The following is a 10,657-nucleotide window of genomic DNA, read 5'->3' on the forward strand; positions in this document are numbered from 1 at the left end:
ACTCGTTTTTGTGCACCTAGAGCCTGATATTTTGATGCATCTAGTAATCATTTTCATGCATGTAACAATTTTCATGCACCTAGTATTCGTTTTCGTGCATCTATAGCTATTTTAGTATACCTAATTGTATTTTGTACATTAAGTTTTAATTTTGTTAATAAAATCAATAAATTTTGTTTAGCTATACTAAAAATGTGTTTGAATAAACTAAACTAAGGGTAAATGATCCCTCAAAACCTTTGGAATAAGATTTGATGATGATTTAGTAACAGTTCTCACGGTTCTCATTATGTTAGTGGTTCTCACCGGATCTTGAACCTATATATATATATATGTATATATATATATATGTATATATATATATATGTATATATGTATATATGTATATATGTATATATGTATATATGTATATATATATATATATATATATATATATATATATATATATATGTATATATATATATATGTATAGGAATGAGATCATGTGAGTATGACTCATATATTTGAGGATTGAGGATTAATACTAGCTGTCAGATCTAAGAGATCCAACGTCCATGATTTAGTGCGGATAAGTAACGGTAATATGGTAATTTTGCGGACGCACATATATACTCCTTATTCCATCGAAACAAACCTAATTCATTCATTCTCACCCAAAGTCTTTCTCTCTCTACCTTCCATCTTCTTCGATGAATCCCTAATTTTCCTGTTTTCGTGGTTTTTTTGTTTCGAATTCAATCTCAACTCAATCATTTGTCATTCTTCTATTTCTTATCAACGATCATACTCTTTCAATCGAAATTGCAATGTCAGGTACATCTACTTTATCTTTAGTTTTTAATTTCAGTTTTATTTTCATGTGATTGTTGTTTCGCTACTTATATTTGCAATTACTAGTCATCTTACAACGTTTGTTATGATTTTGTAGCTACTCATCATGATTTCAATGCTTTGTATCTCTTTTTCCTAAATTAGGTTTAATTTGTGAGGATTTCATATGATTTATTGGTCTTCTTTCTCATATATCTAGGTTATTTTAATTCGAACAAGTTACGAATTTGTTATATATTCAGTAATTTTTCCTGATCTATGTTAAACTCACCTGTTGTTATGATTTTTTTGTTCTCGATTTATAATTTTGATGTGATTGATTCATAGTCTTGTTATTTGATTGTGATTTTAAATTTTTTCACTTTGTTCGAGTTTTGTTGTCATGTAAACCTAATTTACATGTGTAGTATCTTGTTTCAAATTTTTTTAAATTTGTGTCAGGTTGATTTACATCTGTTTTACATTGTTACACTTTACTGTTAGCTAGTAGTAGTATATATTTCGCCGATTTAGGTTCTAAATTGTTTGACATCTTATAAATATCACGTATTTGCTGCTAAAGCATCCAGTGTGATATTGTTTAGAAGACTATGTGATATTGTTTAGCAGACTGTGTGATATTGTTTTATTACATCCCTTTTACTTTGATTGTCAGAAATCAATTACTACTTGTTTGTTTACATTGTATTTTTTTGTGCTATTTTTTGTCAGATCGTGAAAGTTGTTTAGCTTTGAGCGGCCTATTGGATAGAGATATTACTTGGTCCAAATTGGCCTAAGAAGCTTTGGGCTTAAGGCTTAATTTACCTGCCAAATGAGTCTCCAAGTTTGATGTATGTTTGGTTTTGGTATAGATTTGATGTTGAGTTGTCATCATATGCTTCTGATTTACATTCTGCTTGTTTATTGAGTTGCGGTATTTTTTTTTACCATCACCATTTCATCTTGTTGAGCAGCAAGCACAACATAAATTTTAAGATATTGTTGTTGGTTCTTCTGTTCCATTGTTTTCATCAGGTATTGAAAAAAATTAGATCGGATTTGTCTAATTTCAGTTATGGCCTTGCTCATATTTTCTGTGAGTGCTCTTAATTCATTGGTGGATTCGAGTTTTGATTAATCCACTTTCTTCTATTGGTACAATAGGTTGGACTTTGTCCCACTAGATTGTTGGTTGCGTAAACCAGGTTGTTTAAGCGGCTTAAAGGTGAAGAATCATGCGGAGTAAATGTGTTGGCCACCTTTTCTTTCTTTGAGATGGATCATCGATGAAGTGGAAGTAGACGTCACAACACAGTATGGTTCATTCCTCTCGACGAGCTTTATTTTGCATCCTTGTATATATCTCTCACATGTTTGCTTATTGGGAATGGCAGATCTACTTTGAAGGGGATATGAAGTCTCATGATGCGTCCAGAGAAGCTAATTGGTAAAACCAAGTCAGAAATGAAGCTAAGGATCAGTGTTACTTTCCAAGGGGATATGAAGTTTCATGATATTCTTCATTGGTGTCGTACTAATGGTTTGATGTAATTGAGTTCCTGAAATTTGAGTAGATAGTCAGGTGGTTGCATTAAGTTGAGTCATGGTCATGAAATGGTTATATAAAACGGTTGTACTGGTGTTTAAAACAAGATGAAGTTGAACAAACGTCAAGCAAGAAGTTGAAGATTGTGCTGGATAAAGATGCCAAAAAGGATAATAAAAAGAAATTGGTAAAGGTAGAAGAAGAGAAAGGAACTAATCTGTGTACTCAGATTGTGTTGACAGAACTTTAATTGAATATGCACTGATTGATGTAATTTTGGAAGGATAGTAATCTGCTGTAGTCGTTATAAATTAATATTATTGTCATTGTAATTTTGTGATACTGTTTAGAATCGACAATGATATTTTATCTTATATGCTGTGATATTGTTTCTCAATAGCAAAAAGTTTGAGTGTTTCAAGATTCCTTGTGAATGTGATATTATTTTGGATAAAGTGTGATACCGGGATGTGTGAAGTTTGATATTGTTCGGTAATGCTTCTAGAACAATACGACGTGATACTTATGAAGATATATATTGTTTCTTATAACTGTTTGTAAACAAGCAAATAAAGATAAATATATGATATTGTTAATAGCATAGTGTGATATTATTAGCACAATAACTTGATATTGTTTACCATATCATTTGATATTTTTTTTGAAAGAACTAAATCATTTGATATTATTAACACAATAATGGTGATATTGTTTTATGATATTCTTTACCACATCTTGTGATATTGTTAAGCCAATAGTGTGATATTGTTTACCACATCTTGTGATATTGTTAAACTAATAGTGTGATATTATTCTCAAAGTCATTTGATATTGTGTCATGAAAGGTGATATTTTTTATAATTAAATGTGATATTGTTTACTAAAACTTGTGATATTGTTAAAACAGACGTGTGATATTGTTTACCAAAAAAAATGAAATACTTTAAGAACCATATATTCTCTATTTAATAACATAAAAAAATAGGCAAATTCTGATACAACTATAATATTGTTACCATTACTTTGCATTCAAACTCCAAAATGCAAAAAAAAAAAAAAAAAAAATACAAATTTATAACCGCTTGAAACAATATCTAAGAATACATAATTTGTCTTTATAAGAGAAATGAATAAAAAAACATGATTTGTTTAGTTAATCATGCACTATAGACTTCGCCAACATGCACACATACTCTTAAGTAACCTCCAAAAGCGAAGAAATCTGCAAAAAAAAAAAAAAGGAAAAACAATGTACAAAACATCATCTTTCAGACAAAAGAAAATACAACAAATATAAAAAACACACCATATTACAGCATTTACAGCAACATTTTACATTATTTTACTGCAAACCAGTGACATTTTACAGCAAAAACACCATACTATAGAATTTTAGTGCCTTGATAATGACATTTTACAACTTAATTATGTAGTAGTCAACCTGCCAAAATGTATGAAAATAGAGTACCACGAATATTCACATTCAGTATCACATCATACAAACAACAGTATCACACGTTTTCCGTTATCATAGCCAACATGTAATTCGACATTACTCATTTTACTGAACACAAACGATTTACTTCAATTCTATCATATGAAACTGTAATTTTGCACAATTAAACAATGTTAAACCCTAACTTTCGCGATTAAAACAATATGAAACCCTAATTTTCACAATTAAACAAAGTTGAACCCTAATTTTCACAATCGATCAATATTAAACCCTAATTTTAGCGATTAAAACAAAAAAGACATCTTATAAACAACTAAAACTTCAATTGATGATAGTAATTGATTCAATGTGTCGATATTATGAACGAAAAACGTTTAAAATCATTTATAAGTAAGATATTTAGAAATTTACAGCAAGAACACGAAACAACCCTAAATAACTCGATAATTAGTTCGATTTTGTTGATTTAATCCTATTAAATTCATCTAATTCAACATACATATAATGATTTCGAACAAAATCAAAATGTATAATCAATTTATTGCTACAAAAGTTGAAAAAATCGCAGAAATGGATAAAGATGGGAAACAAATGTACCTCAACGATTTTGGAGAGAATTATGGTGAGATTATTCAATCTAGTGAACGAATACATCTATAATGTTGAAATGAATTTGAAATCGTCTTTGAATTTTAAGTTTTGCGGATTTTCAAGCGAGATTTTAGAGAGGATTTTGTGATAGTTTTCGTTTGAGATGTTTGATTGATTTTGGTAAAATTGTTAGAGAGAGAAATGACGATTGATTTTTTGAGTTTTAGGTGGTTTTGTTTGTCAATTTTCCTCGCGATATTGTTTTGTATATGGTGTGATACTTTATTCGTTACTCAATCCTCAAATATTTAGGAGTTCTCACCGGATCCCGACTCTATATATATATATATATATATATATATATATATATATATATATATATATATATATATGTATATATATGTATATATGTATATATATGTATATATATATATATATACACACACACACACACACACATATATATATATATATATATATATATATATATATATATATATATATATATATATATATATATATATATATATATATATATATAGATTGATTACAAGAGTAAACATACAACTAACTTGGCCAGTTTGCTAGAATCAAATCCCTTGATTAAGGGAGATAAACATGGTAACAAAGTTTACATAATATGAACATGATATGAATAGCTAAAGATATGAGATATCAGTTGATAATTGCTATGTTTGTGGAGATTGACTTGCTTGAGTATCTTGACTAGTAGTTGTATCTTTGACATTTCTGCTCAAGATGGACGGTTTTTGAGAAAGTCTAATCTTGGATAATAGCTCAAGAAAGCGTGATTGGTGGAGAGGCTTGGTGAGTGTATCTGCGAGTTGCTTACTCCCATTAATATGCTGAACTCGGATCGAGCCAAGACGTACATGTTCTCTGATGAAATGAAAGGAAAGAGTTAGGTGTTTCATTCTGAAGTGAAACACTGCATTAGATAAATAGTGAGTTAAACTTAAATTATCACAATAAATCGTCGGAGGACTGAGAACCGAGATACCAATTTCTTAAATGAGCGATTTGAGCTAAAGGACCTACGAAGTAGTGTCGGCAATGGCCTGAAATTCTGCCTCAGTGGAGGGCCAAGATACAGCTCTTTCTTTTCTAGAGGACCACGAAATAGGACTGTTACCTAAGTAGATTAGAAACTCGGTTGTGGAGACGTAATCATCCGGGTCGCCACCCTAATAGCATCACAAAATGTGTGAAGGCACAACAGTGTTATTTTCGTGAGCTGAATGCCAAGGTGAAGGGTTCCATTAAGGTAGCGTAGTAATCTCTTTAGCGCTGCCCAGTGAGACGAGGTAGGATGGGTCAGATAGTGGCCTAATTTGTTAATGGAGAAGGCTATATCAGGTCGTGTAAGTGATAGGTATTGGAGACTTTCGATAATAGCTCGATAATCACTCTCGTTTTACTAAAAGAGGGTAAGGAAGCATGGGTGTAGAAGCGGGTTTACACTCGTGCATATTGTATTTGTGAAGAAGGTCGGAGAGGTATTTCGTTTGATTGAGATGTAGGCTAGTTTTTGTGGGTGTTACCTCTATACCAAAAAATTAGGATAGAGGACCAAGATATTTAACCGAAAAATTCTTAGATATTTGGGCAATAAAATCAGCAATATCGGTGGTATTGGGTCCGGTGGTGTAGATACCTGTATCTGTCGATATTGAAATTTACAGAAATCCCGCCAGCCACCCGATGTCAATAGGACACATGTATTCTCAAATGACGTACTCGTGACATGGATAAGTCATATTGATGTCAAGCAAGGTTACGTCGACGATTTTAGTTAATTTAAATAGTTATTTAAATTGACATTTTGAATTTTTTTTCAAATAAATAGTTATTTGTTTCTTTGCATTTCGGTTTTGAAAATTTATGAATTAAAAGTTTTTATTTCTTTTATTTATGTTTTAATGATTTTGGAAATATATGGAATTTATTTCATTCGATTTGAATTTAATTTGAATTTCGAGTTTTTATTTACGACTTATAGTTATAAATTGTTTTAAAAGTTTAATTTGAGTTTTAATTCAAAGTTTGTTTATATTGATTTGGAAAATCAAAAATGTGTTTTTATGACGGTTTTTATTTATCGTTTTATTTAATTCGAAGTTTCGAGTTTTTAAAGCGGTTTTTAAAACCGTTTTTTGAAGCGCTTTGAAGGACAATTTTTGATACGATTTTGAGCCATGTTTGGCACGACTCTGAAGTCAACCTAGAGCCCGTTACCTTCCCCCATGATTACATGTTCGAAACCCACCATGGCCAGCCCAAATCCCTTCCCTTTTCCTCTCCAAAACTCGTTGCAAAACAGCACATTCCCAACCCGACTTGCTCTGTTTTTAGAACCTAAATCCGCCTCGAAACGCCCACCCCTTACTTGAACCAGCCACCCTCGCCTTGTCCACACCCACCTAGCCTATCCTAGACACTAACCTAGCCAACCCAACCCACGGTTCGAACCCCACAAGCCCCGCAAAACTGACCCGTGTTCAGCTCTATCCTCTGTTTTTCGAAGGCTTTGGAGCTCGTTTCTTGAGCTATAAGCTAAGAAAGGTCAGAAAAAGATTAGAAAAGATAAGAAGAAGAGTTGTTACCAAAAACCCGACTCGGAATATTTCCTTTCTTCTAAACAATCGAAACCCTAATATCCTAAGCCTATATAAGCCTCCATTGCCTTCCTCCATGCGTACCTAGTTCTCACCTAATGTATACCTAACAAAAACATAGCCTTACGCACCCATAAAATCAAGGAAGAACTTCATCTTCTTCATCGACACAACCAACCCAAAAAAACAGAGCACCTTGCCGCTCCTTCGAAAAACCCACTCGAAACCCCATCAAAACATAACCACAATTCACCAAATTTGACATACACAATCTAGGTAGTTCCCTTTATTAATTCGTGCCTTAAATAAACGAACTTGGTAACGTTTTGAGCGTTAAATTGCTCAATACTTTACCTTGCGCGATTTTAAGAAGTTTCTAACCAGATGTGTTTGTGCTCATTTTGAATCATTTTAAATGCATTTTAAGTTTGGTTTTTTGCTAAAGATAATAACTTTGGAGTTTGATGATTCCATAACATCTTTCGTATTGAAAAATCGTTGAGTATTGAAATCGTGGTGGTTAGTGGAAGATCGCTGCGCGAAATTGGTTTTACACGTGAAACGTGTTTGTTGAGTTGAAGTTTGATTTCGTTCGTTGATTTGAAAACTATCGTAGACGTACCAATAATCTTTCATCCGAGATCCATGTAAGCTTAGGGTGCCAAAATACTCTCTTTCTCCTTTTTAATTATTGTTTTTGTCGCTTTTAATTTAATTATCGTATTAAATATGCAATTGTTACGGTAATTATTATATTGTTAGTGATGAATGAAGGAGAATGAGATTATTATTGTTGAATGTCGATGGATGGCTTTATTGTTGTGGAATTGTTTTCTGATAGGATAATTAGTCAATTATTGCTACCATATGATTTTTTTAAACATGTTTGTTCTTATTTATGTCGGATTTGAATCCACATGTTTATCGTTAATTAGCATGTTGTTATTGCAATTATGAAATAATTGTCATATGTTTCAAAGGTTAGATATAATCAATGAAATTGATTTAATTTAATTTTCACATGAATTGTTCACATGTTATTTTAATAAATTGGATATAATTAATTAGAATTGCTTGAAATCACATGAAAAGGAATTGTTTGTGTCGATGCTTATCTCACATGTATGTCGTGTATGAGTACTATATGGCAAGTTTTCCCGTGTTGATTTAGAGTTTGGTATGAATCCTATGCTTTGGTCTTTCAGATGTTTAACTTAGTTATGAAATAATTAAATTAAAATTGCATGTTTGTTTTAATTGAGCTAATTATAAAATAATTGGTTTTAATTCGCGAATAATTATATTAAATCATGAGAATTGGTTGTAAGCTGTATTTCCATGCTTTAGAATTTGTTCAATTTATTTCATATCTTTCGCATTTGATTTGAATCGTTTGGATAACAATTAGAATTAAATTGTGAAATATGTTGAACCCGTACAGTGCACGCGTCTGATCAGGCCAGAGGAGGTCGCCTGACCCGTACAGTGCACGGGTCAGTTTGTTTTGTGTTTATTGCTTCTTATTTGTTGTAATTCCATTGTTTATTTGCAATTTCGATTCTAAAAATTATGCAATTAATTTCTAAATATGTAGTTTATTTCAAGTTCAATTCTTATGTAGTTACATTGAATTGCTTACGTTTGGATTAAATCACATGTTTATTCATGCTTTGCTTTGTTGGCTTCTTCATGGTTTTTGCAATTGTTATTATAATCTAATCGATGTTGTTTGCAGCGCCGCTTGAGTAAGAAGTTTCTTTCTCTCCTTTTTGGTTATTTGTTTGCTAGAATAGCTAATGAACGCACATGCTAAAATAACTTGGATAATGTAATTTTTGCATTAAACACCACGTAAAATTGATTGTTATATGTTAGGGTTTAATATGATTGGATGCATTCGACAAATACTAGCTCAGTTAAATTGGCCATTGTTTGACTTAGTAGAGGCCGTTATTTACAACGGACGGGGTTGGGTGTTTGAATAAGCTTCCAACACGTACTTTCACCCGAATTCATTTTCTCTAAAAAGGTTTCTGAGTTTTCCTTAAACCTCGGTGGCGACTCTTTATGTTTGAAAAACCCCGTGGATTATCAAAATTCCACATCCACAGGTGGCAATTTTGTCATCGACATAGACTAACACATACAGGGTTTTGGATTGCGAAGTATGTATGAAAAGTGATGGATCAGACAAAGAGTTACAGAAACCAGACGCAAGAACAAAGGTTTTAAGCTCAGTGAACCAGGCTCATGGTGCGTGTTTGAGACCATATATTGCCTTGGTGAGTTTGCACACATGGTCAGGTTTGTCGGTATCCACAATGGCAGGGGGTTGACACATAAACACCGTATCAGTGAGGTGACTTAGAGAAAGTTGTTTTTTTAGTGATATATTTTTTTAGAATTTTTTATTTTTTTTATTTTAGAGAGATGAAGAGATGTTGATTTTGTGTGATGAGTGAGAAGTGGGTGGAAAAATAAATTATGGTGCTGTTTGGCCAAGCTTAAAAGGTGCTTTTCTAATTGAAAAAGCAGTAACTTGGCCAAACATGGTAAATTAGAGAGTTTTATAAGTGCTTTTGAGAAGTCAAAAACTGATTATTTACCCCCAAAAGGAGAAGTAGATATTTACTACTTCTACTTCTACTTTTTACATAAATAACCAAATAAGCAAACAAAAGTTGTATTAAAGTAGTTAAGCCAAACATATAAATTTTGTGTGAAACTGCTTTTACAAAAGTATGGCCAAACAACTAAAACTTTTCGGAAAAGTAACTTGTGAATAAACTCCTTTAAAAAAGGAAAAGTCATTTTCCATAAGCAAGGCCAAATAGCACCTATATATAGCGGATTAGTGTTTGATTAATATGGATTAGTAAGGTAGTGAGAGAGTGGGTTTAATTATCTACTAATCCCTTGTTTTTGTGTCTTCAATTTCAACCCTTCATCTCACTCATCCAAAGGCCCTAAAGAGGACTTATGGACTCAAGGAATTTTGGTGGACTCATTTGATCTCATATATATATATATATATATATATATATATATATATATATATATATATATATATATATATATATATATATATATATATATATAGAGTCGGGATCCGGTGAGAACTCCTAAATATTTGAGGATTGAGGATTAGTGAATACAATATCACGGGTTCTTCAATACAATATCACCAAAAAATTACGACTTGTCCAAAAAAAAAAAATTGATTTTTTTTTTTTGCACGGCTGTTTTTTTCGTGTGATATTGTTTCGAATAACCTGTGATATTGTATTGAACAACCTGTGATATTGTAATGAAATCCTCAATCTTCAAAAAGATAGTGTATACTCACATGATCCCATTCCTATATATATATATATATATATATATATAGAAATTGGATCTCGTTCGAACCTATTATTCGGTGCGAACCTACGAACTAACTTAAAAAGTGTGGACCAAACAACTACCTCATCAATCACGCTCATCTTCTTCGTTCTCAGTGTGTTCCATTTTCACACTTTAATCTTCCACTAAACATCTCACATAACCAAATATCATACAACCACCGCCGCCTGCCGGAGTTTCGATATGAACCTCGCCGGCGCACCACCGAACTCC

At 32.0% G+C, this 10,657-nt stretch overlaps 1 long non-coding RNA gene across 1 annotated transcript; it reads left to right on the forward strand.

The window, feature by feature from the left end:
- Positions 1-451: 451 nt before the first annotated feature.
- LOC141621712 (uncharacterized) lies at positions 452-2,736 on the forward strand. Its single transcript, XR_012532605.1, has 3 exons — positions 452-813; positions 1,978-2,127; positions 2,208-2,736. It is a non-coding gene; the product is annotated as an uncharacterized LOC141621712 (long non-coding RNA).
- Positions 2,737-10,657: the final 7,921 nt, after the last annotated feature.

This window comes from Silene latifolia, chromosome X (genome assembly GCF_048544455.1).
Source record: "Silene latifolia isolate original U9 population chromosome X, ASM4854445v1, whole genome shotgun sequence".
Taxonomy (NCBI): Eukaryota; Viridiplantae; Streptophyta; class Magnoliopsida; order Caryophyllales; family Caryophyllaceae; genus Silene; species Silene latifolia.